At 47.4% G+C, this 13,271-nt stretch overlaps 1 protein-coding gene across 24 annotated transcripts in view; it reads right to left on the reverse strand.

The window, feature by feature from the left end:
• Nucleotides 1-13,271, reverse strand: part of KSR2 (kinase suppressor of ras 2) — a 446,504-nt gene that overhangs the window by 88,041 nt on the left and 345,192 nt on the right. The window lies entirely within an intron of this gene.

The raw sequence follows: 13,271 nt of genomic DNA on the forward strand, positions 1-13,271 counted from the left end.
ATGGGTGGATGGATGGGTGGGTGGGTGGATGGGTGGGTGGGTGGATGGATGAGTGGAGGAATGAGTGGGTGGATAGATGGATAGGTCGGTGGATGGATAGAGGGATGGAAGAATGGACAGGTGAGTGGAGGGATGGGTGGGTGGGTGGGTGGATGGATGGATGCATGGATGGGATGCCCTGGTGGTTCAGAAAGCTCTGGAAGCTGTGGAGATGAAATGGGGTAGCTAAAACACCTCCTTGGCACCTAGGAAATTAACTCTGGAGAAAGTCTATTGTCATTCCATTCTCACAGGTCAGACCCAAGTGGTCCAAGATGTATAGCAACTCTTTCACCAGCAGTGTCCACTTAGGTTTTATGCTTTGAAAGATATTTTCCCCTTTCAGTCTGTATTTTTTTTTCCTTTTTTGTTTTAGAGAGAGAGAGAGAGAGAGAGAGCTGAGAGCAGGGGGGTGGGGTGAGGGACAGAGGGAGAGAGAGAGAGAATCTTAAGCAGGTTCCAGGCCCAGCTTGGAGCCCAACACAGGGCTCAACCTTATACCCCTGAAATCATGACCTGTGCCGAAATGAAGAGCTGGGTGCTTAACCAACTGAGCCACCCACGCCCTCATCCAGTCTTTTTTTTTTAATCATCCAATCCTAATAATCATCCACTGTTTACTTATAGACTCATCTGCCAGCCATTGAACTAAACGTATTACATATACTATGTTATTGGATCTGTACAATAGCCTTACACAATGGATACTATTATCATTCCCATTTTACAGATGGAAACACAGATTAACTGAGCTTTCCTGGCAGAAAACATGGGTGAGTGGTGCCAATGGTGGTCTCTCCTTTTTCTGAAAGGCTCAAGCAACAGGAACCAGCTAACCAAGGCTTCCATTTAGGATGAGATTAGTGACAGGTATTCCGTTTTAGAGGTAGGAAGAGTTTAGAGTCACAATGTCCTCCTTTGAGACAATGCCACCTTGCTCTTCCCTAAAGAGTTGCCAGGCTTCCAAAGGATAATAAAAACCCCAACTAATTGTGATCTGGCTTTGTCTTTAGAGTTTTTGTCAGTAGGAGGAATACACACTGTGGCATATGCTATCGGTGCCTGCATCCCTTTGAATTCCCTTACAATTTTTGTGCACACCAGCCTAACTTGCAGCAGCCAGCATCTCTGCCAGAAGGCACCTTCAGCCTGCTTAGAGGTTTCATATTTAAAAACTCTCTACAGAGAGGTGGGAGCTTGAGATTTGCTCTCACCTTCTTGCCCTCTAGAAATCTGATAGTTCTCTCTAACAGAATGATCCGAACACCCAGTCATAGACTCAACTTTCACTCATCTAGCTCAGTAGTTCTCAAAGTGGAGCCCCAGGACCAGCAACATCAGCACTGGTGGTCTGGGGACTTTCCAGGAATGCAACTCCTGGGCCCCCACCCCAGATGTGATGAATCCAAGACTTGAAGCTGAAATGCAGTAACCTGTTTTAATAAGTCCTCCACCTGAGTCTGATACATGCTGAGGTGTGAGAACCATTGGTCTAGTTGATTGTTTTGGAAAGCCTATGCACGTTTCTCCAATTTTTCTTGTCTTCAGTCTTTTGTGGCCCTAACTGGGTACTCACTGGATTCCTCTCCACGGTGGAAAAATTAGACGTGAGACCCCCAGGAGTGCAGAGGGGCATCAAGGAGGGACGCGGGCAGCATGGAACAGTGCTAGCATGAATCATATGGCAAAAACATTATTAGCCAGTCTCCAAATCCCCTTCACTTTGACTGCAGCCGGGAGAAGGTTTCTGCTGCTAACACATCTTTACATTTCTCTACCACATGCTAACCACAGTCCTAGATTCAGATGGGTGACAGTATCAACAGAAAATTTAAATTTATTTTTCCACTTGATGTCTTTTTTTCCCCCTGGTTGCCTTATATTAATGGATTTTCCACTCATGGTCATAAAATGCATTTTCATCTTTAAATAAATTTATGTAAGCTAAAAAGGCCATAAATGGTAAATAAATAAAAATGAGACTGCTACACAAATATAACAAAATCACGACAGGGTGGTGTGTGAATGATTGAACTAGATTGGGACAAGTTGGCTTACATAATTTGTAACTGTCAGAAAGAGGGGGCAGCGCTTGGCACTCAAAAGCCTAAGGTGGTTGAAAAACATTAGGGGGTACTATCGGTCACGAATGTCACAAAGATGCTGTGACTCAGAGAAGAAGAAGAGCTATCATTTGCCCAGTGCTTGTGAAATACCAGGCAATGCCCCCAGGGCTTTACACAATTTATATCATCCTTGTAACAATCCTAAAAAGCAGCAACTATCATTATCCCCATTTTACAGAGTGAAAAACTGAGGCTCAGCAAATTTGGATAACTTGCCAAAGGTCAAATAGCCAGGAAGAGAGAGAGATGCCAAGCCCAGCTCTAACCAGCATGCAAATGCCTCCAAAACCTCCATAAACAGGAAGCTTCCTGGGATCTGTAACCAGCAAAATCAAAAGGGCCTCCTTTGAGATAAGCCGAAGATGTCATCTTGCTCTTCCCCCTACAGCAGCCTGACTCCACAAGGATAGTAAAAGTCCAACCTTACTGTCGATTTGTCGTTTTATTTTTTCTAAGATTTTATTTGAGAGAGAGAGGAGAGCAGGAACAGGGGCAGCAAAAGGTGGGGGAGGGGGAGAAGCAGACTCCCCACTGAGGAGGGAGCCTGATGCAGGGCCTTGATGTAGGGGCTTGATCTCTGGACCCTGGGCTCATGACCTGAGTGTAGGTAGACGCTCAACTGACTGAGCTACCCAGGCATCTCTGTCTTTTTCATTTCTAAAGCTCCCAGACTCTCAGACCTACAGGGAAGGTCCTAGCCCCCAGGGAGGTCATGGGTATTGCATCCAAACCCTAACAGGAAGCTCTGCTGAATGAACAACCAGCCTCTCATTCTGCAAATACTTAATTGCACCTACTGGGCTCCAGGTCCTGGGGACACACAGGCAAGGGACAGGGCAGACAAAGCCGCTATCTTTATGGGGAGGGATAAAACACACCTAAACAAAGATCAGATCATTGCAGGTGTGGCAAATTGGAGGGAAAAAAATCATAAGGGAAACAGGATGGAGAGTAGGAGAGTGAGAAGGGAAGGGCTTCCAGCCAGTGCAAAAGTTTGGGGACAGGAGCGAGCTTGGTGGATTCAGGGGTCAGAGGGTAAAGAGTGAATAAAGACACAAGGGAGGGGAGGAGGCACGGACAGGGCCCCGGCAACCCTGGCAAGGAGCCTGTATTTGATCGTGCACACCCTAAGAAGCCACTGGAGGCTTGTGACAACTGTGACAGGTCAGACTGATGTTTGGGAAGCCCTGAGTTGGGGAATCTGCTGATGTCAAACTGAGAAGGAACCAAGAAGTTTCTGCACTCATTCTTGTTTGAAATGGCTTGATTCCACCCTGGAAGCTTCCAGAAAGAAATGTTTCCTTTCTGCCTCTCCCGCCTACGAGTCTTCCCAAACAAGCCCAGCTGGAATGGTGACGTGCAGATGTGAGGAAGCCTGTTCGCTCTCGTGGGCAGCATTCTCAAGCAGGGACAGGCAATTTCACACAACCTCTGGACCATGCCCGAACCAGGTCGGGGCAGGTGTGGCCTCTCCTATGACCTCGGTCATCTCCTGCCTCCCCCTGGCATTTTCCTCTCTAGTGTCCCTTGTTGCTTGTCTTTTGCACTTAGGGAAAAGCCTTCCTTCATCTCTGGCCAAAGGGTGGGAGATGAAACACTTGTCCTTCCAGCCAGCACTTCAAAGGGCAGCACTGGGGACAGAGGCACAGCCACTGCTCACGGAGAAAAGCCCAGAGAACTGGCTTTCACACTAAGACACTTAACCCTTTGCACAGAGGCTCATCCGTCAAGAACTAGCGCCCGCGTGTCCAGGATCTGCTAATTGAGTTGGCAGGATTAGCCCAGGGCTGAAATTACACAGACCCTGGAGGGGAGGGGAAGAGGGATGGAGAGGAGGCTTTCGCACGATGCAGACACACTTACGAAGAATCGTTTTTCCAGCAGGAAACACACAGGATTCCACTCAAATTAGACTTTTTCTTTCACCGCCCATAGAAAAGAAAGCTCGCACCACACACTGCAAAGATCGACCACCTGCTTCCCCATCAGATCCCCCAGGCTCACCTTCCAAGGTTCTGATTCGGTCTGTGCTGGGAATGTGGGTTCTCAGCAAGCACATGCCAGTATTCCAGAAGTGCTACATGAGGAGGACACCTTCTACTTCCCAAATGAGAGATATCTAGAAACCCAGATTTGCTGGAATCCAGCACCTCTCCTCCAAAAGGAAAATGGGGTCAGGAGAGTACGGAGAAGGAATCTGGGTTCACAGCCTACTTGGCTGTGACAATTTGGGGAAGTTGCTGATCTGCTCCGAGCTACAGTTTCTTTATCTGTAAAATGTGGAAATCATAGTATCTATAGTTATAGAGAAATGTAGTATCTGCAGTTGCAGAGAACCCTAATGATATGACATGAGCAGGGTGCTGAGGACAATTACTTGAAGTAGCAAGTTTATCAGGGTAGGTTGTTACTGTTCCAAGTTTGTGCAATAGCTTTCCTCTCAGCCCCTGAGATCCTTCCTCTTGCTGAAATGTGGGCTGGCTACAATGCCTAGAGCTTTGAAACACCCATGGGTGGGAGCTGGTTGGGGACAATCCCAGTCCCTTCTCCCTTGGGTGGGACAACTCAGAGGTGTGTAGACATGGGATTGGACCCCAGCAGCCTAGAGCCCTTACCTCCCCTACGAGGTGCTCAGTACTGGCTGTTCTCTATTCCCTGCCTTGCTCCCCTGCTCCCCTGCTCCCCTGCTGGTGTGACCTGGATCACCTCTCAAACAAACCATTCACCCTCAAATCCTTGTTTTGAGGTCTTTAGAAAGAAGGGAGTCCAATCAGGACACCATGATGGTTAAAAGAGGTTCAAAATCCAATGTGGCCTGTCCCAAGCTCTCACACCAAGACCAAGCCCTCTGCTCCTTGTCCCTCGTGTGTCCTCAGCACTTGGTCCTCAATGAATTTGGTTTTCCAGATGCTCCGTTCCATGCAGAGGAAAGAGAGGGGTTGGGGAGGACACAGCTGACTTCCCAGGACAAAGCTCCCCATCAAATGTGGCCAAGAGGAGCACCGTGAATTAATGTGGTGGCTCGGAACAATGCCAGGCACCAGGACAAGGTCGGATGTGGTTCTAGAAATGGTGAGAAGCTTGGGCTTCTGAGTCAAGCTAACCTGAGCCTGAATCCCAGTTCTCTTCTTCCCACACCAAGGGGACATCCATCTGCCTCTCTAAGCAACATGTTCCTCATCTCCAAAACTGTGATGAGGATCTAACAAGAAAATGCCCAAGTAGGGTCCATTCAGACAGCAAACAGGTCAACATTTGTGCAGGCAGGGCTAAAACCCACTTGAGCGGACAAAGAGAATGCATGCAAACCTCATGTAGCCTGGAACCTTGGAAAGGACATATTTAAAAACTTTTCATCAAAGGGGGTTCATTTTTTTTTTTTTAACTTTCAAAGCTAAGAGGATAAGCTTCAGTTATTGAGAAAAGTTGCTTACATGGACTATCTCGTTCCCCAAAGGAGCTGCTAGCTAAATGAGACATCCTCTCCATCTGAAAATTAAATAAATGAGTTCATCTTGGGGGCATGATCTGGGTCTTCTTCATTTTTGTAAATCCTGTTCCTACGCCCACCCCCCTTCAGTGCCTGGCCTGGTGGCTGGTGTGTAAAAATGCTGAATAAACACTACGGACAAGGAGGGACAGAAAAGGAAGGAAGGGCAGAAGGGAAAGCCATCCCACACCACTGGTGTATGGGAGCAAATAGTCTCTATCTAAAGGCTTCTTGAAATGATTCCTATTTCTTACAAATGGTATCTCTTGAAGTTTGTGAAATGCAGGAGTGTTCCTGTCTGCATTCCCTTCTCACGACCTCCAGCGTGAGAGCAGGACAGGTGTTGGGCCAGAAGCACAGCAAACTTGCATGGACCTTGCCTGGGAACTGTGGGGGGACACATGGCACCTTCCTAAGCAGCTCTGCTATCTCCCTAATGGATCTGTCATGACCCCCAGCAGCCCCATGGGGCAGATGCGAGCCCAGAGCCTGGTATGGCACAAGGATCAGAACACTAGCCTTCCTGGAAAAGAGGTGGGCATGATTCTTGCTGGTGAACACAGTCCCGCCCATTTCAAGTGGTTCATTGAGCTACTGTGATCAATTTACAAGAAGCTGGCTCCAAGCAGCCCAACTCTCTAAGCCTGCCTTTCTCTCATCCACACCAGCTTGCTTTGCAACCCATCTGAGCAGGGCATAGCCTTTCCACTCCGGGTGCACATGGTGTGTTTTGAAACCCTGGTTCCCAACATCTGATGGAGGAAATGTTAAAGAAACACTACCTTTGGGCCAGGTGCTCTTACATAACCTGGTTGTTCTGAACAGCAACGCCATGAAGGGTGGATACCATCACACCCATTTCAAAGTCAAGAAGACTGAGGCTTGGTAAGTGGCCCAATCATAAAGACAGTAAAGGGCAGAGTGAGGGTCACTCGTTCATTTACACACCTCAAAACAGGATTGTCTTCCTCCTCTGTGCCAGGTGCTGTGTGAGGTCCTGGGTGTGTGTAATAACAGGGCAGGAATTCTTTCTTTAATCATCCCCCTTGCAAACGTCTAGCATGGAGTCCACCTTCCAGGTATGTGAACCTATCTCTTTCTATTTCAAACATGAACATCTCTCCACTCATCCCACTGCCTCACAGTTGCCTCCTAGAAAGGATCCCCTACTAGGTTACTGGGGCCTTGGGTTGGCAAGAACCACTTTCCCTGTGGAGGTTCCTTTGGAGATCTATTCCACCAACAAATATTTACTAAGCACTTTCTGTGTGCCAAGTACCATGTTAGCCCTGGAGGTACAAAGAGTGAACAACACAGACACAGCTCTACCCTCATCTAGTTTAAAGTCCAGTCAGAGAGACAGGCAGGATTTGGAGGCCAACACAACGTGGTTATATTATACAGAGCGATGGTGAAGGGCAGGGGGTGGCACTTCAGACCTGTGGGAAGTCCAGGAGGGCTTCCTGCAAGAAGTGGTGACTGAGATGAGCCCGAAAGATAAACAGGAGCTAGCTAATGTGTGCAAGAGAGAGCTGGGCAGGAGCAAAAAAAGCATTTCAAAGCTGTATTGATTGGTAGGTAGGCATGTGGCCTGCCACAGGGGTCAACAGTTCAATGAAGCTGTAGAGCTCTGGGTGTGAGGAGAGAGGTAGTGAGACGGGCAAAGGGACAGCTGAGCAAGAGACAGTGCGGTGTATCATCGTGAGCCTGGATTTACCCTGAGAGCAAGGGAGAACCAAGGGAGGATTTTAAACAAGGAGGCGAAGGCTAGATTAGCATTTTGGAAAGCGCCCCCCCCCCCCACCGCAGTAAATGTCTACAATTAAAAGGCATCCCTCATTCATTATCTGACTTCCTGCCTCTGCTTTCTTTTTCCCAAGTCACTGCATTAAGTACTTCTCAAGGCTTCTTGCAAAATCACTAAACCAAATCATTGCCCCCTTTCCAATGGGACTTGTTTCATTGAATATCCCAACTGAGCAGTTTCGTCTCATCTTGGTTTCCCTGTGGTCTCTCCTTTGAGCCAAGGCTTCTAGAAATGCCCCCATATGCTGTCAGTGGAGGATATCAAATATCAAACGTTTCTTTCCCTCCCTGCTGACAACTCAGTGAGGCTGAGCTCTTTGGCCCATGTCTGGGTTCAAGAGAAAAAAACAACCCAACAACACAAACAGGGTCGGTGGGGAGTGTTTACATATAACATATGATTTGTATGTGTTAACATATGGTTATATGTTAATAAGCTCCAGCAAAATAATGAACAATGATCAGGAAAACTCGGCACTTCTCTCCATAAGGGGATATACTGCAGGACAGCTGTGCATTTCTTAGCTGGAGATGTCCCCCTTGTACCCCGCAAGAGAGGACAGAGTGACCACAGAGTCTTCTTGGCTCCCAGGGCCTGGAGGCACTCAGCAAAACACAAAAACCAGTTTGCCCTCTCTCAATTCAAGAAATTGGGCCAGGGTAGTAGGCTGGGGGAAGGAGGAGGGAAAGATGACTGCTCTGGTCCAGGGGCAGGTTGAGATCCGATCCTCATCTTCCATTCCGCCTGTTTAATTCAAGGAGAAGCGGAGTGAGGGTTAGCATTTGTTGCTGGTGGACTGTGTAGCTGGCCCTTTACCCATGTAAAGTGGTTAAGAGTCTCAGATCTTGAATCAGAGAGACCAGTTGTTTGAGCAGATCTACCCGCTGGGAGATGTGGGATTTACTCCTGAAGGCCTCTATTTCCTCATCTGTAAAATGGGGGTGAACAGACCCTACCTTCCACAGTTGTTGCAAGGATTATATGAGATCAAGCATGAAAGGTGTTTGGCAAAATGTCCAGCAACACTCACATAAGGTACCACATATTCCCGTTATGATCGTTGCAAAAACAGAAATGTTTCTATTAATGGAAAAGTAGTTCAGGCTTTAAGCTGGTGATCCCTGAAATGCATGCTCATAATTATATCCTGCCAATATCCTGTGTGTTATACAAATTCCTGAAGCTTCCAGGAGCTTTGCAGCAGCTGTGACACCAGTGCTGATCATCTCTCCAGGTTTTCCTGGGTTGGGAAAATTAGTGCACCCACTGGCTCAAACCAACCATGGCTTACTTCACACCTCTAGCTAGCTCATCGCCTATGGTTGGAGTCACTGTACAAAACCAGGAAATTTTCAGATAAAACACTGCATTTTGATGCAGAAACACAGGTGAGGAGAATATATATAGGGCAAGAAAGGAACCAAGAAGCACAGAAAATCCAAAGGAAAAGATCCAACAATAGAGCAAAGCTGGACAAAAGAGTGCAAGGCTCACTCAAATGAAAATTATTAAAGTGACAGCTTACATAAAAAGACCTAAGTCCTGGGGGATCCCTGGGTGGCTCTGTGGTTTAGCGCCACCTTCGGCCCTGAGCGTGACCCTGGAGTCCCGGGATCAAATCCCGCATCAGGTCCTCTGCATGGAGCCTGCTTCTCCCTCTGCCTGTGTCTCTGCCTCTCTCTCTCTCTCTCTCTCTCTCTCTCTCTCTCTCTCTCTGTGTGTGTCTCATGAATGGATAAATAAAATCTTTAAAAAAAAAATGACCTAAGTGCAAGCATGTCCAGTGGCCAGGCTACTGAAGGTAGGAGACAGGATGTGTATAAAGGGCATGGAAGCACTGGGATAAACTGGAAAATTTGTGCTGGTTAACTCAGTTTTCCAAGCTCATTCTTTACATTTCCAAGTAAATAATTATGGGCCTCACTCCTACAGAAGTGGAGTATGAAACGTTCCTACGTGCATAGATCTGACCCCAACCAACATGGGTCACCTGGGACGTGGGACTTTCAGCGCTAAACACCAGAAAGTCTCAGGCAAACTGAAATGTTTGATCACTCTGTTGAATATTTTAGTAATGGCACCCTAACGCTGGCACTCTAGAACTGAATAATGTATACCACAGTCCTACTGGTTGGCAATGACTGATCTGTTATATAAACCAGCCGTGCTCTACCAAGGGCAACCATGCGCCCCCTGGGAAGATCTGGCAATGTCTGGAGGCAGTTTTGGTTGTCACAACTGGGGATGGAGTGTGTGTCTGTGTGCATGCGTTTTGAGGGTGCTCCTGGCATCTGGGGTCCTGCAATGCCCAGGATGGCCACCTAGACAAAGAATTATCTGGCCCCAAATTTCAATAGTGCCAAAGTCAAGAAACCCTGGTATAAATGCTTAAACATGTCTCCCAAGAAGCTAGATGATTCAGAAAATTCCAAAAGATGAATGGGGAACAAGCATTACAGAAAAGGAGGAAAGGTGCTAAATTTTCCAGAACTTCAAACTCATTTCAACCCATGGAGGTGATTTAGCAAGTAGGTTTCTCTTCCTACTTTGCATTAACAGAAAATCAGTTTCTACAGTAAATAAGTGCTGAACAACTTATTTAAAGATTCTGATTTGAGGGAATCCCTGAGCCATTAATGTGACTGATGCACTCATACGTCTTAATACATCAAATGAATGGCTCAGCCTCATTTTGCTTCAGAGAGGTTTGGAAACTTCCCCAGAATCACACAGCTGGGAAGTGGCAAAGCCAGGCAGGACCCAAACTCAGCTCTCTCTGGCCCCAGGGTCCAGATCCTGCTATTGTTTTAGCATAAAGCAACAGAGCTGGGTTCCCCAGAAACAGATCCTGAGATGTATGTTCTAGTGAGTGATATATGGAGGGAGTTCTCCAAGAGAACTCCATTGTGCGGGGAGCAGGATAGGAGATGGAGAAGCTAAGCAAAGATGTGGCTTCAGGTGACAAGTCTCAGTCTGATCCCTCCAAGGCTCTGGACTGTGAACTGCACCACTGAGGGCATCTGCCCTGAGCAAGCAAGCTGGCCTTCTGTACTCCTACCCCAGTTAGTGCCTGACTCTGAGCTAGTGGGGGAGGAGAGGGGAAGGCTTCCTCCAGGCACATAGGGGCAAGGCAGCTGCAATCACCCAAGGGCAAACCTCCAGGGGAGGTCTCAGGTACAGGCTGTTGGCAGCGGTGCCCACAGCAACTGGTAAATGAGGTCACTTGGGAATATAAGCAGGACATCAAGACATATATGGATGGGGGAAGGCTGTGCTCTGTGGCCACTAACTTCATCATCCTGTCTTCAAAGTGGAGGAGTAAGTCCTCCTCCTTGGTTTTAGAGAAAAATGAGTCTTAGCATCTGCAAGGCATTCAGACACTCAAACCCTTCCCATCTCAGGCTGTAAGAGCAAGTGACCTGAAGAACATCAAGACTCCTGGCTTCTGCCTCCCACTCTACTGCCAGGAGAAAAGGCCACCCTGACCAACACTGTCCTCCCCAAGGCCTTATCCTTGGCAAGCGACTCCCTCTAGCAAGATGACAGCTCCAGAGTCCAAGGAATGGGGCTGGATGGGAGTGAGTGGTCCCTACCCAAGCCTGGAGCCACAAGTCAGAGCGGCAGGGCTTGGTACTGTGGCTGCAAAGCAGAACTGGTGTTCTCCGGATCCCAGGCCCTGCCTGGTACCAACAATGGCAAAATATCCTCAAGTCCCTCTAAGTCCTGACCCAAGCTTTGCCCATGCCCTGTCTTCACCCAGAACATCCTTTCCTCTGCTCCACTGAGCTAATTCCCACTCCTCCCTCAAGACTTCAGAGGCCTTCCGGGACAGCCTCCCCTGATGTGCATCTCTCCCAGCCAGAGGCAGCCTGGGCACTTCCCCCTACAGTAATAATTACTTACCTGGTTCATCTCTCCTTCCAGATCCATGCTCCTTATTTATGCTTCAGTGCAAATCCGAATGCTCTGGGAGGTTTCTTAAAAATGTGAGTTTCTAGGCCCTATCCCCAGTGACTGGGCCAGGAAGTCTTGGGAGGGGCTCAGACAGGACAAGTTTAAGCTTTACATCACTGGCAGTGACTTTGAGTATCTGGAGGACAGCAACTGTGACTCTCTCACCCTCACACCCCAAGAGGTAGCACAGAACCTCCCCCAGGGCAGACACTCAGCCAGGGGGATGCTGACCTGACCAGAACCACAGCACACTCTAAAAAGAGAGTGGGTGGAGGGGGATGCATGAGAGACCAACAATTCAGATGCTTCCCCACTGGCAGTTTTGAAAGACATTCCCTCCCTTCCACACCCAGTCCCTGCAGTTTAAAAAAGGGGGTGGGGGGGGGCTTTGGTTCAAACTCTTGTTTCCTAGAGCATAAGCCACCCGAATTTACCACCGTGCAACTTTCCTGCAAGAAATGCAGATAGGGGGCAGCCCGGGTGGCTCAGAGGTTTAGTGCTGCCTTCAGCCCAGGGCGTGATCCTGGAGACCCGGGATTGAGTCTCGCGTCAGGCTCCCTCCGTGGAGTCTGCTTCTCCTTCTGCCTGTGTCTCTGCCTCTCTCTCTCTCTCTCTCTCTCTCTCTCATGAATGAATAAATAAAATCTTAAAATAGGAGTGGACAGGTTTCCAGGGACCCAAACCTCAGCTTTGCAGAAACCTGTGGAAAGACCCCAAGAAGGAGGAAAGATGCAGATAACACATGCTTAAGAGCTGGGAAATCCATCAGCATCCTCCTGCAGCTGAATCCACAGTCATCAGACAATACGTGGATTGTGCTGACATCCGACCACTTAGAACGAAACTCCATTCCGCGCTCATGAACCTATTAGATGAAAAGTCCTCAATTTAGATAACTGCAAATTGCTTTCTGAGCATAATTTCCTATTAGTTCACTAATCTCTCTATTCAGAACGCCAACAAGACAGCTGATGATAATTCCGGAGGAAGTGGCCATTAAGACGAAGCAGGAGGAAAGGGGGTTAGACGTTTGTGAGTATTCTGGCTTCCTGGGGGGGGTACCCCAAAATTAATCCATAAAGTTAGTAACAATATTAGCTTTCGTGTATGATGTCCTCATAATGTGCCAGGTACTGGGCTGAGCATTTTACCTTATTTTACCTCACTTAGGGTTTTTTTATTTGTTTGTATGTGGTTTTGGTTTTGGTTTTTTGTTTTTTAACAATCTAGTGGAGTAGATATTTTTTTCTCTTTTGACAGAAGAAGAAATGGTGTTCAGAAGTGGTCACACAGCTGTTAGTGGCAGAGTCAGGATTCAAATGCAGGGGTGTGTGTGTGTGTGTGTGTGTGTGTGTGTGTGTGTGTGTCTGACCTACAATTCTGGGTTCCAATCATGCCTTATCTTTTTGATTTATCACACAAATATTTACTAGATGAATGTACTGGAGAGATAATGCTGAACAAGACTCAAGTTTACAGGAGGCCAAGAGATGTAATAATATAAAAGCCTAAAAAATAGTTAGCAAAGATTGACCACTCTATAAAAAAACAAAACCAAAACCAAACAAAAAATCTAAAAATAAAAACCAATAAAAAACAAACAAACAAACAAACAAACAAACAAAACAACAAAAAATCCAAAAAACAAACCACACATGCTGAAATGTCAGGCTGGAAAATAAAGTTTGATTTTGTCAAATTACTACTTTTATGTAGAGCAGTGGTTCTCAAAATGTGATGCCACGACCAGTAGCATCAGCGTCACCAGGTAACTTACCAGCCAACAAATTCTGGGCTCCACCCCAAACCTGCTGCATGAGGGACTCCAGGGCAGGCCCAGGAATCTGTGTGTTAA

The sequence above is a fragment of the Canis lupus genome, chromosome 27, assembly GCF_048164855.1.
Source record: "Canis lupus baileyi chromosome 27, mCanLup2.hap1, whole genome shotgun sequence".
Lineage (NCBI taxonomy): Eukaryota > Metazoa > Chordata > Mammalia > Carnivora > Canidae > Canis > Canis lupus.